We start from the raw sequence: 17138 nt of genomic DNA on the forward strand, positions 1-17138 counted from the left end.
CACGTTTTACTTTTTTAAGTAACAATTTTTTTAAATCAGTTTTACTATTTAAGTGACTTTTTTTTTTAAATTTATCCATTTTTAAAATTAAAATAACTATCTATAAAAAAAATCTATAGAATCAATAAAAATAGATATAATAAAATTATAAAATTTAGTTGTATTTGATTATTTTTTATTGTCTTAAAAGTACTTAAGATTCTTTTGTAGGGCACTTAAATTCATACAATTTCTAATATTTTTTTACGAGTGTATAAAAATTTGACATTGTATATGTAGGAGATATATCTACTTTTCAAACCCAATTATCTTCTATTCCTTCATATTTATAGCTTGATAAAAGAAAATAGTTTGTAAGAGTTCCTGTATTTGTTCTACCAATCTCTCTTCCATGAGAAGCATTATCATTCATTTATCCATCTTCTCATCTCCTTGTATTTTAAATTAAAGTACTTTGTTCTCTGTAATTTTAGATTGACAATAATGAGTGAGAACAAAGTAAGACTAACTTTATGATGAAATATTTTATCTTTGTTAGTTCAGTTGTGAATTTCATTGAAGAAAGAATTTCGTGCTAATGAAATATATAAAAAAATACCAAATAAAGGTTTATTATGTGAAGAATGTTTTTACCTGGCAAAAAGAATAATATAATATAAAAACTAGTATATATTCAAGTATTACGATATGTGATGGGGGTATTATTATTATTATTATATATATATATATATATATATATATATATATATATATATATATATATATATATATATATATATATATATATATTACAAACCATTCTTAAAAGACATGAACATATAATTATTATATTTATAATGATAATATAATTGGATAATATTTAAGATACTTGTAACATCCCAAAATTATACAGTCATCAACTATATACTTAGAATAATTACACGTATCAATAACCCAAAACAGTCTTAAAACACAGGGATCGACAATAACGAAAGAGGATGAACGACCGTAAATGAAGAAATAATTTAACGAGCGCTTACAAAAGATAAGGACGAACGGTTTACAAAACAAATACCAAACGTCCAACTATAAACAAACCATAAAAGAGCGCTCGCTCACAGCCGCTCGCTACTCTAACTACACTAACTAGAACCGAACGCTCACTGTTCGGCCTTCACTTCAACTTCTACCAGATTTTCTTCAGCAAACAACCCTTCCTCAAGCCTTTGTTCAAGGGATGCACCACCATCTGCTCACACCCACAACGGATGATCATCGCATTTTGACAAGACGGAAAATACATGGACAGTAGACAACACAATGGAAATGCAAGGGTAAGCTTATAATATTTAATTTATACAATCAACACATACATTTACATTTCAATTCGTACAAACAACATGTGACTTATCCAATAACAAACATAAAAATACATATATATAAGACAGACCGTCCGGACTGTATGAACCGTGTAGCTACAGGCGTCCTTGCACCCGAGTGGTGTGGTAACTGGGAAACTCTCAACAGCTGCCACTCGAGGTAAATCCTTCGCCCCTGCTAAGTGAGGGATACGAAAGACCTCCTGCCATTCCCACACATGACTACCCCCTTCTACGTGAAGATGAGTATCACGGAATATCAGGATGGACCAAGCCAGCATTAGCATGCCCACAATCATACTTTACAAAACTTCAATAATCAATCATATCTGAGACGTTCCTCCTTGGAACGCTCGTTAAAATCCATTTCCAATAATTCGTTCAAAATATCATTCGTCCATATTAAACATTTCTCATATTCACATTTTCATTCTATGTTCCACTTTCTTAAATTCACGAACGTTCATCACTCAATCAATAGGGACTAACATGTTACAGTACTCCTACATCCTCGTTTCTGAACAAAAGAAACGAACCATTTATCCACTCAATACGTTTCAACACTTAAAAATTTGAAGGTACTGATCTTAGAAGATATGGATGATACTTAGAAAATTTTTAAGTATAAAGACTCCAGGTAGAATCCAAAGGATACAGTCAGTAAGAAAATATTTAGATACACAACCAAATATGATTTGATTTCAGAAAACAACACTGCCAGTCAACGAACGTTAATTAACAATTTGGACGAACGCCAGTTACGTTCGCTCAGAATTCAATGATAAGGACGAGCGTTCAGTTATAAAACCGAACCCTCCTTGGACGAACGCTGGGTCAATGACCGAGCACAAATCAGAACGAACGCTCGTGATAAACCGAGCGCTATCTAGGACGAACGCTTCGGTATAAGACCGAGCGCCAATTGGTACGATCGTTCAATATAATGACGAACGCTCTGTAAAACGAACGTTCGACATAAGGTCGAACGACATTAAGGATGAACGCTCGACTTAAGGCCGAACGTCACGTATTTATAAAGTTTCAATTATTTATCTATACTGAGCTGAACCAAACGCTCATTCACAAAAATGGGGACGCTCGTTCTCGAGCAGAATTCTTTCCAAATGAAAGAATTCCAATCTAAGTTATTTTAATGAAAACCGAACGGTCTAATACCGTACAGTGACGAGCGTCATTTAGCAAAGGGAATGATCTAAATTTTCAGATTTTCACAAGCTTAACAGAATTTTCCAGATTTCCAATTTATAAACTTTGTACTTTCATTTCCAGATTTAATTCACCTCAAACATTCTCATCATACAGATTTCGACATTTTAATCATTCAAACCACACAATAACCATACTCCATTCATACATAATCAAATCAACATGCATTTAAATCAAATTCAACATCAAATATAATCCATACAAGCAGTGTTCGTTCATGACAGATCCATCCAAACCAGAATTCATATCAGATATCAGTAACCATTCATAACAGCTCAACTTCATATTTTTCACACATGCAAATCCAGATTTCACAACAAACGAGTACAAATTAAACATATAAGCTTCCCTTACCCGGATTGCAGTGAACTTTTAACAGTATAACTTGCTTCTGTCCAACTAGGGCTTTCTACCCGCTACGCTCTTCCTTACGCTCCTCAACTAGGTTTAACCAAAGAGAACTCAGAAACTCAGATTTTATTCTTTGCATGCAACTGAAACAGTGTTCCTAGAAATTCTAGATCTAGGTTATGGTTTGGAACTTACCAGTTACAGGATCAAAAGAGGTTCGGATCAAAACGAAGCTTACTGGCCCGTGAACGTTTCTATGGTTTCAGAAAACTGATTGAAGTTGAAAGAAGTGAGAAATGGTAGAGAGAAGATGAGAGTTCTTAGTGAGAAGTTGGAGAAGATGGAAGGTTCCTAGAGAGAAGGTGGGGAAGTCGTAGAGAGAAGGAGGAGAGAAAGAGTTTTCCAGAATCAAGAAAGGAGTGTGCGTGTAGAGCGAGGGATGAGTTTTTCTGAGAATGCATGCCTTGTTTCCAGTGCCGAACGAACGTCCGCTCCTCGTCAGCCACGTGCATTCCACTAACGTTTTCCAGATTCCTCTCGCAGTGACACCTGGCGTTCTCTAGTGAACTGTCGTGCTCTCCGAGTGACACGCAAACTGCGCTGCGTTTTCCCCACTCCAAACTCCATGCAGCGTGACACCTGGCGCAAGCTGTTGGAATGCTCCTCCCTGCTGCCGCCACGTACGATGTTGAGGTGTCTAGTTCTCCGGCTGCCACGCGTACTCCAATGTACGTTATTTTCCAGGGTATTACATTCCCTCCAACTACAAAATTTTCGTCCTCGAAAATCTAGGTATATTAAAGTGTAGACGGAGTACTTTGTCCATGCTAGCAAACCTTCAACTTATCTTGTAATGTCGTCATTCTTCTCGTTCCAGACCACTTTCACCCATCTGATGGATTTTCACTTGAACACTAGATGGGGTATCTCCAATACCTACTGGTTGGATTTATACAATCGTTATCCTTAAATACGAACGTGTTCTAGTCCTTCTAGTCCTAGCACATCAGACGAGTCTCCAATATATATCCAGAGTGACGATGCGTGAAAACTAAATGAGGATTAGCCAATTGAGAAGACAATGATATCTTCATACGCTACCGTCCCAAAGCGTCTACAATCCAAGAACATTCGGCAGCAGCTTCCTAGGACAAGTGACTTCGTCCCACACACATGTCTTTAGCAATTCTTCAATGTTGACTGGTTCCAACTATAACGAACGGTTATGTTTGGGTAAGGACTAAAGATTTATGGGAAGATGATAAATTACAAGGGAACCGTGAAATAAGGAACCAGTAGATGATTTTGAAATAAAGAGACATTGGATTTGAAAGGTTAATGGATTGGTAACATCATACCGAACGAGAGAAATTATCATTAGGAAGAGTCACAAGTTTTCCAAGAGGAAAAGAATTAATATTGAAGTATTTTACTATTGGATTAGAATGTTGAAAGGATAAACAGAAGCAACAGATGAGAGAGAACATAAAAGATTAATCTGAATATTCCGGAATAAATTGATTATGGAAACTAAGACAAGTAGATATATATATATATATATATATATATATATATATATATATAGCAAATTCAAGTAAAGGGTATAAATGACGAACGTTAAAGGACGAACTAATCCGAGCAGTCAAAGAACCCGACCCTTAACAACCTAGTATAACGGATTCAGAATAACCTTGGATATAAAGATCGTAGACCAACTTTAAAAGGAACAGGATATAATCAAACGAATATTTAGTGCCCTGAGAAAGAGTGTTAAATAAGACCAAGAGTGAACATTTATTTACTGGTAATTTGGGACGAACGCTATTTAAGTACGTTCTGAAATTCAAAGTATGGACGAGCGACCGGTATAAGACCGTACACTTCTTAGAACGAACGCTCATTTCGAAACCGAGCGCTTGTTAAGAACGAACGCTCGTTTCAAGACCGAGCGTTATTAAGACGAACGTTCAGTGTCGAACCAAACGATATTTAGGGCGAACCCTAGGTAGTTGACCGAGCACAAAAATAGAACGGACGTGCTTTTAGAACGGACGTTCGGTGTTAGACCGAACGCTAACTTAGGACGAATGCTCAGTCTAAGATCGAGGGTTCACTTGGACGAACGCTCAGTATAATACTAAGCGCTACTTATGACGAACGCTGGTGAACAAAACCGAGCGGTCTAAATACACTTCAATTTATTTTCAATCGTTGGACACGCTAGGCTGAGCCGAACGCTCAAACCTAACCCTTCACACAAAGGACGCTCGTCTCAATCAGAATCCTTTCCAAATAAAAGAATTCTTATTCTAAGTCATTTTCATGGGATACCGAACGCCAACATCCCATTCACATTAAATCTCTCCTAAGTTAGTCAATTCTAGAAAATAACACTCTCACTAATCATAGTAATAAACATCTATCTCACTGGTCGGATATCTAAACTAACCCAATTGTTGGTGTTTACACTGTCAGACCGAACAGCTTCCTTATCACAGTAATTAAAACAGTGTACGGCAAGGCAATTCATACCACAAGAAAGTGCGGTGGATGAATATACCTGAGCTAGCCGCCTCCGCTCCAGTTATCGCATATACACGCCCAACAGCTTGGGCTCGTCCACCTCTCCCTTGCTGATTCCTTCCAGCGTTCGGTGGTCTCATCACCGCTCGACCACTCATGTTGCACTCGTTCTCCAAATGTCCATTTCGTCCACACCGGTTACAGTATTTTCCTCCCACCAACTGAGGACATGACGAACGGTAGTGTGGTCCTCCACACTGGAAACAAGTAACGTTCCTGTACTGTCCGGCTTGTCCAGCAGGAACTAAAGCTTGAGAACTGCTCGTGCTAGATGGCCGACTAGGACGAGGGTAAGGTGTCCTTCTCGGAACGGTACCTCCCCGGGATACTATAGGTCCCCTACTAACTTGTTGTTGCTTCTTGTGTCGTTCAGCTTCTGCCATATTTTTCTCCAAAACTTTGGCCCTCTCAACCATGGCAGGAAACGTTCTTATGCACAAACTTGAAATCATAACCTTCAGATCACTTCTTAGACCGTTCTCAAACTTCCGACACTGCCACTCCTCACTGGTTGCCATAGTATTGAACCGCACAAGATGCTTGAATTTATTGGTGTATTCTGAAACTGACATACCCCCTTGAACCAGCTGTAAGAACTCAACTTCCTTTGCAAAACGAACGCTGTCAGGGAAGTATTCTTCATAAAATTTATTCCTGAAAACTTCCCACGTGACTGGTTGTTGAGCGTCCGTTAAGATGGCTCTAGCGCTCGCCCACCAGTGGCTTGCTTCTCCCGTCAACAAGTACTCAGTGTACGCTAAACGGTTCTCATCCGGACACCTCTTAGCATTGAAGATCCTCTCCATATCCCTTAGCCACTGGTCCGCCTCATCAGGAAGACCCTTTCCATTGAACTTTGCCGGATGATGTTGGAGAAAACTCTCCAAGCTCCATTCTGTAGCAGGCTGGGCAGCGTTAGAAGAGGATGCTCCTGGCGCGCCTCGGGTAGCAGCAAGAATATCCATCAGCTGCCTCTGAGTTGATTCTGAATTCACCCGCGAGGCCTCCAAACTTTGCATTGCATCCTGATTCTGCCTCATCAAAGCAGCGTTTTGCTCGATCAAGGTCGTGTTCTGTTGTTGAAGTCTATCAATCACAGTTTCCAACATCCTAGTGTTGTTGGACGTGTCATGTTCACTTGGTTGGGGTGGAGGAGGTAGCCTAGGTGCCATTCGTTCTCTGAACACAGAGGAAAACGAACGTTAATTATGTTCCAGAGTTAAAATAATAATAACTCATTAAACATACAGTAAGCACACAGCAAAAACGCAGTGCACTCATAACCCTACAGCGTCCTTTAAGAGAACAAAACTGCTCTGATACCAATAATGTAACATCCCAAAATTATACAGTCATCAACTATATACTTAGAATAATTACACGTATCAATAACCCAAAACAGTCTTAAAACACAGGGATCGACAATAACGAAAGAGGATGAACGACCGTAAATGAAGAAATAATTTAACGAGCGCTTACAAAAGATAAGGACGAACGGTTTACAAAACAAATACCAAACGTCCAACTATAAACAAACCATAAAAGAGCGCTCGCTCACAGCCGCTCGCTACTCTAACTACACTAACTAGAACCGAACGCTCACTGTTCGGCCTTCACTTCAACTTCTACCAGATTTTCTTCAGCAAACAACCCTTCCTCAAGCCTTTGTTCAAGGGATGCACCGCCATCTGCTCACACCCACAACGGATGATCATCGCATTTTGACAAGACGGAAAATACATGGACAGTAGACAACACAATGGAAATGCAAGGGTAAGCTTATAATATTTAATTTATACAATCAACACATACATTTACATTTCAATTCGTACAAACAACATGTGACTTATCCAATAACAAACATAAAAATACATATATATAAGACAGACCGTCCGGACTGTATGAACCGTGTAGCTACAGGCGTCCTTGCACCCGAGTGGTGTGGTAACTGGGAAACTCTCAACAGCTGCCACTCGAGGTAAATCCTTCGCCCCTGCTAAGTGAGGGATACGAAAGACCTCCTGCCATTCCCACACATGACTACCCCCTTCTACGTGAAGATGAGTATCACGGAATATCAGGATGGACCAAGCCAGCATTAGCATGCCCACAATCATACTTTACAAAACTTCAATAATCAATCATATCTGAGACGTTCCTCCTTGGAACGCTCGTTAAAATCCATTTCCAATAATTCGTTCAAAATATCATTCGTCCATATTAAACATTTCTCATATTCACATTTTCATTCTATGTTCCACTTTCTTAAATTCACGAACGTTCATCACTCAATCAATAGGGACTAACATGTTACAGTACTCCTACATCCTCGTTTCTGAACAAAAGAAACGAACCATTTATCCACTCAATACGTTTCAACACTTAAAAATTTGAAGGTACTGATCTTAGAAGATATGGATGATACTTAGAAAATTTTTAAGTATAAAGACTCCAGGTAGAATCCAAAGGATACAGTCAGTAAGAAAATATTTAGATACACAACCAAATATGATTTGATTTCAGAAAACAACACTGCCAGTCAACGAACGTTAATTAACAATTTGGACGAACGCCAGTTACGTTCGCTCAGAATTCAATGATAAGGACGAGCGTTCAGTTATAAAACCGAACCCTCCTTGGACGAACGCTGGGTCAATGACCGAGCACAAATCAGAACGAACGCTCGTGATAAACCGAGCGCTATCTAGGACGAACGCTTCGGTATAAGACCGAGCGCCAATTGGTACGATCGTTCAATATAATGACGAACGCTCTGTAAAACGAACGTTCGACATAAGGTCGAACGACATTAAGGACGAACGCTCGACTTAAGGCCGAACGTCACGTATTTATAAAGTTTCAATTATTTATCTATACTGAGCTGAACCAAACGCTCATTCACAAAAATGGGGACGCTCGTTCTCGAGCAGAATTCTTTCCAAATGAAAGAATTCCAATCTAAGTTATTTTAATGAAAACCGAACGGTCTAATACCGTACAGTGACGAGCGTCATTTAGCAAAGGGAATGATCTAAATTTTCAGATTTTCACAAGCTTAACAGAATTTTCCAGATTTCCAATTTATAAACTTTGTACTTTCATTTCCAGATTTAATTCACCTCAAACATTCTCATCATACAGATTTCGACATTTTAATCATTCAAACCACACAATAACCATACTCCATTCATACATAATCAAATCAACATGCATTTAAATCAAATTCAACATCAAATATAATCCATACAAGCAGTGTTCGTTCATGACAGATCCATCCAAACCAGAATTCATATCAGATATCAGTAACCATTCATAACAGCTCAACTTCATATTTTTCACACATGCAAATCCAGATTTCACAACAAACGAGTACAAATTAAACATATAAGCTTCCCTTACCCGGATTGCAGTGAACTTTTAACAGTATAACTTGCTTCTGTCCAACTAGGGCTTTCTACCCGCTACGCTCTTCCTTACGCTCCTCAACTAGGTTTAACCAAAGAGAACTCAGAAACTCAGATTTTATTCTTTGCATGCAACTGAAACAGTGTTCCTAGAAATTCTAGATCTAGGTTATGGTTTGGAACTTACCAGTTACAGGATCAAAAGAGGTTCGGATCAAAACGAAGCTTACTGGCCCGTGAACGTTTCTATGGTTTCAGAAAACTGATTGAAGTTGAAAGAAGTGAGAAATGGTAGAGAGAAGATGAGAGTTCTTAGTGAGAAGTTGGAGAAGATGGAAGGTTCCTAGAGAGAAGGTGGGGAAGTCGTAGAGAGAAGGAGGAGAGAAAGAGTTTTCCAGAATCAAGAAAGGAGTGTGCGTGTAGAGCGAGGGATGAGTTTTTCTGAGAATGCATGCCTTGTTTCCAGTGCCGAACGAACGTCCGCTCCTCGTCAGCCACGTGCATTCCACTAACGTTTTCCAGATTCCTCTCGCAGTGACACCTGGCGTTCTCTAGTGAACTGTCGTGCTCTCCGAGTGACACGCAAACTGCGCTGCGTTTTCCCCACTCCAAACTCCATGCAGCGTGACACCTGGCGCAAGCTGTTGGAATGCTCCTCCCTGCTGCCGCCACGTACGATGTTGAGGTGTCTAGTTCTCCGGCTGCCACGCGTACTCCAATGTACGTTATTTTCCAGGGTATTACAATACTCAACATACATTTTTTTCCTTTAACAAAAAATAATTGTCCTAGAATTTCATATTTTCATTATCATTTTAACATGAAAGTTGTGCTTCATTTAAAATCTAAATATAGAGATGAAAATGAATCAAAGATGTAAATACATGATCAAATTACTGTTTAACTCTCTTTATATAAAAAATGTTAATCAGTGAAAGAATTTGTAATTGATAAAAATTTAAATCATTTTATAACTTTTTTTAAAATAAATTTATCAACTATATATATAAGGATGTGTTGAGATTTTCAATTCATACCTCCAAAATGTACCAACTAGTTAAGATTCATTTTAAATATTCTAATAATGTAGCATGTTTATTATTTATTTAAAGAAAAGTTTAATTAATAATTTATTTTCTATATTTAGATTATTTATTTGCACCTTATATTTTATTTTAACTTATTTATTTATTAAATAAAATTAATTTGAATTATTCTGATAACACTTAAATTAGTGTTAACGTAACGTGTCACTTAAATTGGTGTTAACATTATTTATATACGTGTCGTGTCATGTATTAAAATTTAGTCCTACCTTATGATGCGTAATGAATAAATGACATGAATGATAATTTAAAATTTTATGGTTTAGTTTTGTGATTTTAATTTGTGAAACTCAAATGATTGATAATTCTTCCTTGTATATTTGGTGCCATTTTTTTTACCACATTCTCCGTATTTGTTGAAGAATTGAAGTACGTAAAGACATAAAAGAGAGCAATTAAACCTCTGGAATTTAAGAACATCGGGACAAGTCAACATGATCATGTGAACCCAAATCATTAGTTGTTGTCAACGACACATTGAACTTTAACATGTTTGTGTCAAACTTTAACATGGTCTAGATGAGTAACAAGCATGTATGATTGTGTCACGTGGGTCCTGTGAAATTAACTTTTATAGCAATTTTCAGTATCACAAGTAAGTTTTTTCACAAACAAGTATTTTTATATTTTTAAACTTTATAACACTTTCATCTTTTAATCTATCTACACATCTGTCCTATAACATAACATTAAATTAAGGATGATTTATTAAGTATATAATTCAACAATAAATACAATAAAGGCTAAGATTGCATAGTTTTTTATTTTTCTTTCTAACTCTAATATGCTAACTCCAAGTCTAGTAATATCATTATAACAACTATATTATTCGCTTAAACACATAATAAATTTTTACGATTTTTGCGAATGAAAATAATATTCCGTACATTTTAATGAGCTAGGGTTCTTTGTGTTTAATCAAAAACCTAAACCATAGAACTTAGTCTGTTATGTTTGGTCTAAATCACCATCCGTCATATGATACGAAATTATTTAAATCAACTTAATTAATTTTGTTCTTGAATCTTCACACCTTGGTCCAAATATAATGATATATCCCTTGACGTTGATTTAAGATCATTGCTTGCCACGAAAATTGAAATGGCCACTGATTGATTTTCAATCATGTCGAAGTTGAAAATAAATAAATCATTATAACATCAGTTTTATTTTAAATATTTAGCTTAAAAAACGTCTTATTCTCTTTAAATGACTGGGTTTCTATCTAGTTCTCTGTTTAGGGTTTCTATATTCTATATTTTAAATTATGGTTTTTGATATCTGTAATAAGATCAGAAAATTTTGATTTTGTGTTTGTTAATATTTTTCTTTAGATGTTTATTTTTTAAAATTTAAAATTATTATTTTTATGGTTTAATCATTTCGAATATCTCTATTTGTGCAGAATCGTCTCAACTAGGTCCTCGTATTCTTTTTTTATCTCACTTAGGTCCCTATTTATGAAAATTGAATCAATTAATTTTAATGAACGACGTTAAAATTGTAGTAAAATAGGATGCTGACTTTACATGTGTGAGACAGGTGGCAGAGTTACGTGGAATTTAATTATTTTAAATTTTTAAAAACTATCCTCTTCCACTTATGAGAAGAACCAAGAATCAGATAGCAAGCTAGAAACCCTCAGTTTGAGAGACGAATATCAAATTGCAATCATCAACCTGCAATGGAACAACCAAATCTCAATAACATCCAAAACTGCAATAATCAAAACCCTCAAAACCTCCAACCGAACCCTCGCTGCAAAACACAGAAGCCCTCACCGCCGATCTACAAGGAAGAAGAATCCCAACCAAATTTCGACTATAGAGGGAACCTAGGATTTCCCAAATCGATTTGAAGTGAAAACCCTAATCTTAGTTCGCAAAAATCAGGTATCGGCACAGAAACCTCTACGGAACCCAATCAAAAACAGAAGAAGAGGAGGAGAAGGAAGCTTCCTCCTTGCCGCGAATCAGAACGGAGGGAAGAAGAATAACAACTGCCAACGTGCCTCCGACGCCTTTCCCAAGGTTGGGTGGTCCGCGAGATTAGAGAGAAGAAGAAGCTTGAAGCTTCTAGTGGCTCACATAAAAGAAAAAGAGGACGAACTGGAAAAAAAAAACAGGTTTCTAAAGCTAGCCAAGGCTGGGTTTTCCAGATTCTAAAAATACAAAGTCTGAACCCTTATTTGAGTTCTCTTGTGGAAAATTAGAATCAGAAATCCAATTTTAATCTGATGAAGAAATTAATTAGAAATAGAAATTAATTTGGTTTTTGCTGCCATCCAGAACATGACATTCATTATGCAGCATTTTTCGTTATTGGATTTCGCTTATACTGAATGGAGATGCGTGTGCTTACAGAAATTAATTTAGTTTTTTCTGGTTTTTAGGAATACATATACTAGCTATTGAAGAAGTTTCAGTCATTCATAAGAGGAAGAGCATAGTTTTTAAAAATTTAAAATAATTAAATTCCACGTAACTCTGCCACCTGTCTCACACATGCAAAGTCAGCATCCTATTTCACTACAATTTTAACGCCGTTCATTAAAATTAACGGCAATGTTCTAATTGATTCAATTTTACATAAATAAGGACCTAAGTGAGATAAAAAAGAATACGAGGACCTAGTTGAGACGATTCTGCACAAATAGACACATTCGAAATTATTAAACCTACTTTTATTTATACTATTTCCTTTAAAGTACATCAATAACATTTATTTAAAAATATAAATAAATTTCAATAGGTAATGTTGACGTCCTAGTATATTAATACGCAGGATGGACTGTTAGTAAATAAGTTGTTAATGAAATTTCATTACTAAAGAGACCAGACTCGTAACTTTTTATTTTTAATTAACAAAAATCAAATATTAAAAAAAATCAAAATTGTTGAAAGGAAATCTATAATTTTTTTTTACTATCTCAAGTATATATCAGACCATATACATTGTGATACATAAATTTTTTATTAAAAAGAAATGAAAATTTTAATTTAATTTGTAACTCCTCGTACAAAAACATTAGTCAAATCCAAAACAACAATGATCGAAATCTAACAATATTTTGTTCACAAAGTGACTTTTTTTCTCTAAGTGCATGGTATGAGAGGAGAAAGGATGAAAATGGGCACATGTTAATGGAGGTAATGACAATTTTTTTGTTGTTGTCTTTTAAGTCCATCCTAAACCTATTCAAACCCTTTGTACTTGTTAAAAGATATCATAAAATTCGGAACTTGTCATTTACTTGGTGTAGAAGACGTGAAGAAAAGAAATAGTGGTCACTATCAAAATTTGAGAGATGAGGTTTTAAATTGTTATCACCAAATGCCAATTATGCCAATGATAACGATACTTTCATAAGTTTTTTTTAATATTTGTTCCAATATTAAGTTTGTTAAAATAGTATTATCAAAGTTAGTTACTATATTTGAGATATTATTAGTTTTAAATTCGAAATTCTAAAATTATTCTTTTAGAAAAAAAAAATCTTTAATTTTCACTTTTTAAAAAACATAAAACAATTAGATATTTCAAATTAATATTAAAACCATGTCTAATTTTTGTTTAAGACTTTCTTCGTTTTCTTTACCGATTCTCCACCAACCAAACATAATAATGCATATTTTTTTCCTTTTCCTTTCTTTCATTTTCAAAATGAATCCAAGTACAAATGAAGAAAATCTGTTTGAAAAAAAAAAGTTCTCTGTTTAGTTTCACATATTTTCTACATTGATTCTGCACAAAGGTTGTCTTTTACGTAGGTAATGCAACCGTACACTTAAATTCAATTTGGTAAGAATTCCGTACTATAGTAGCAAGTAAACAATTGCAACAAGTCAAATTTTGCTAACGTGTGTTTGTACGCACGTCACTCACAAACAAAAATAATCACTTATTATTGGACCACTTGCAATGTAATTTGAAGCTAGAAGTTTAGCATTATTGTGGAAAATAAACTCTATTAACTTGATCCACATAACTTACATAATATTATAACTTGATTTTTGTAACAAATTTATTTAATATCATATATTAATACGTAAAATATGTTTATTTTTAAAATTTTAATATAATTTGATTTCTAAACTTTAATAATTAATGAATCTAATTTTTTCAATTAATTATGTTTTTTTATATATCAAACAATATTTTGAATTAATATTTAAATTATTTATATTTTCATATAGTTTGTGTAACATCCAGAAATACAGTATAAACCATATAATAGAGTAATTACATTTACCAATAATTCAGACCAGTCTTACACTAGAGTAGAGCGAACGCTTATGGCCGAACGACCTTACATAAAAGAGTTACAAAATTAACTATACAGGTTAAGAAAGTTTAACTGAACGGTTTTCAAAACTCATACCGAACGATCAAAATAAAATCAAGGTTTAATGTCTCCGTAGGTCCCTATTTTGGTCATGAATTTCAAATAGGTCCTCTTCATTTTCGGCGTATCAATTGAGTCCCTTTTTTTGTAAAATTGAATCAATTACAGGCCTGCCGTTAATTTGGACAAACGGCCGTTACAGTATTGGTTACGTGGCATGGTTGAGTGCAGTTACTAATCAGACGTGGCATTTAAAACGATTTTTGTATTAAATAATTGGTATGCACAGATGTATATTCAGTTTTGGGTAAGGGCAAAGCAGGAAATTTGAAAAAATTAAGGGCACAGATGTATCCACCCCTCATCACACAAACCTCGTCTTCTCTCTTCATTCTTTCCACTCTACACAATCTCAATTTTCCAAAACCATGGCACTTTCTTCTGCAACTGCTTCCTCCAGATTCATACTTTCCCCACCTGCATCATCTACAGTTTCTTCCATTCCCTCACCCAGTTCAATGCTGGACTGAGAAATAAAATTACCACTACTTTCTTCAGCCATCATTAACAAAATCGAGCCCAAGCCAAATCAGGATTTCGAACCTCTAAAGGAGTCACGCGTCAGTGACGGTGGTTGGGAACTGCAGCTGCACTGGCGCGAGCGGAATTGAACCACGGAGGCACTAGAGGCGGCCCGATTTGAAGCAGCGGCGGCGTGGCGACAGGATCCGAAGCAGCGCTGGTGGCGGTTGTTGGCGTTGGTCGCGTGTAGCACTGGCAAATCTGAGCCGCGTGCGGAGAAAGAAGAAGCGTTGCGACCGTCTTGATCCTGGTGACGAGCGGCGGCATGGGCAACGTCCTGGGTGGCCGGCGTCAGCCTCGCGCTCGAAGAATAGAAGACAGCGGCGCCGCGGTCGGTCGTGGTTCCGATGGCGCCTGAGGTCACCGTCGACGCCGAGACCGGTAGAGGTCGTCCCCTTTTTGCGGTGGCTGTGTGGGCAGAGGTAAGTGTCTCTGGATTTCTCTCGTTCAGAAGAGAAGATGGAGTCTTCTGCAGATACATCTGTGCCTTTATTTTTTTTCAAATTTCCTACTTTGCCCTTACCCAAAACTGAATATATATCTGTGCATACCAATTATTTAATACAAAAATCATTTTAAATGCCACGTCTGATTAGTAACTGCACTCAACCATGCCACGTAACCAATACTGTAACGGCCGTTTGTCCAAATTAACGGCAGGCCTGTAATTGATTCAATTTTACAAAAAAAAAGGACTCAATTGATACGCCGAAAATTAAGAGGACCTATTTGAAATTCATGACCAAAATAGGGACCTACGGAGACATTAAACCTAAAATCAAAAGGGGAGGTGATCGAACGACCACCTTACTATACTAGACTACTGACCGAACGTCCTATTGTTCGGTCTTCACTTCTACCTCTACCAAATTTTCTTCTTCTAGCGCCTCTTCCAGCAGCTCGTCTCCTCCTGCTCACATCCACACGAATGATTATTGCAATGACAAAAACGGACGTACAAAACTAGACAACACAGGAAAACACAGGGTTCATTTAACCACCCCGTACAAAGATTCAGAAGGATTCCAAATAATGAACGTTCAACCCGAACTCAGAACGGGACCAAACACATAGAGCGAGACCGAGAGATCTCAAACTCCAGAATAGATTAAGGCCAAGGGGTTGATATCGGGTTGAGAAAGATAACGAGTACAATCATATATCACAAGAACGAATGGAACGAACATTAATTACAACAATGAGCCAATTAGATGAACTGACTTTTGAGAGCTCCAACTGAACATAAAAAAGATCATGCCAAGTACGAAGACTCTAGGATGGAACCAATGTGATGGAAGCAGCTCCATGACGTGTAGAAGGATGCTTCAAGACGCAGAGAATGGCAACGGATGGAAGATGACAGAGGATGTCCGAATGCACTCAAGGTGTTTGTGAAATTGTCTGGTGGTGTTTGGATGAGTGTTTTGGTAGATTTCTAACTCAGTAGGCTTTCCAAAGGGGAAAGAAGCTAGAGGAGGTGCTAGATAACAAAGCACAGAGGTGAACTTGAGAGTAATAGCTGGAAATTGGCAGCATTTCTTTACTTCAATTCAAGTTACATTTACAAGTGATGAAGCTCTCTATTTATAGAAGAAGGAGAGCTTCTAAAACATATTGTGCAAATTATTTAAATGTGCACATGCTGTAAAACAGATAGAGGAAGCTTGGGCAGCAAGCTATGAGTGCCAACTCAGCAAAGCCATTGAAGAAGATGGAGTTGTTGTCTTTGGTGTTGAACGTAATGCAAAAGCCATGTCACCAACCATCCATTTGTGCTTCTTTGCTTACGTGGCAGCCCTTTTAAGTTGCTTAGACATGGTTCCTCCCTTTTATTAATATTCTACAAAAGCAATGTAAAAGTATTTAGCAAAGAGAACATTCTAAGATTTTTAGAAAGAAAAGATTAAGTTCTTTATTCAACTTCCCTTTCTTGGTCTTAGAGTGAAGTTGATACTTCTTTGGATGGTAAGTCCCTAAAGGGGTTGCCATCATTCCCTCCCTCTTTAAAACGATTTGTCCTCAAATCGGGAAGAAAGAAAGAAGCATAACTTTAGGTGATATTGGCCACCGGGATCAAAAATATATCTACAAAAAATAGCAAAAATTAGTATGATGAATGAAGTATATGCAAAGATAAGAAGATACAATGAAGGCCTTTTGACAAAAATGGTGTTAGAAGAAG

The 17138-nt window shown here is 36.6% G+C and overlaps 1 pseudogene; it reads right to left on the reverse strand.

Moving 5' to 3' along the window:
- Positions 1-4542: 4542 nt before the first annotated feature.
- Positions 4543-9761, reverse strand: LOC148202145 (uncharacterized; annotated as a pseudogene).
- Positions 9762-17138: the final 7377 nt, after the last annotated feature.

Source organism: Vigna umbellata, chromosome 3 (assembly GCF_029865625.1).
Source record: "Vigna umbellata cultivar VRB3 chromosome 3, Vumbellata_1.0, whole genome shotgun sequence".
Classification (NCBI taxonomy): Eukaryota; Viridiplantae; Streptophyta; class Magnoliopsida; order Fabales; family Fabaceae; genus Vigna; species Vigna umbellata.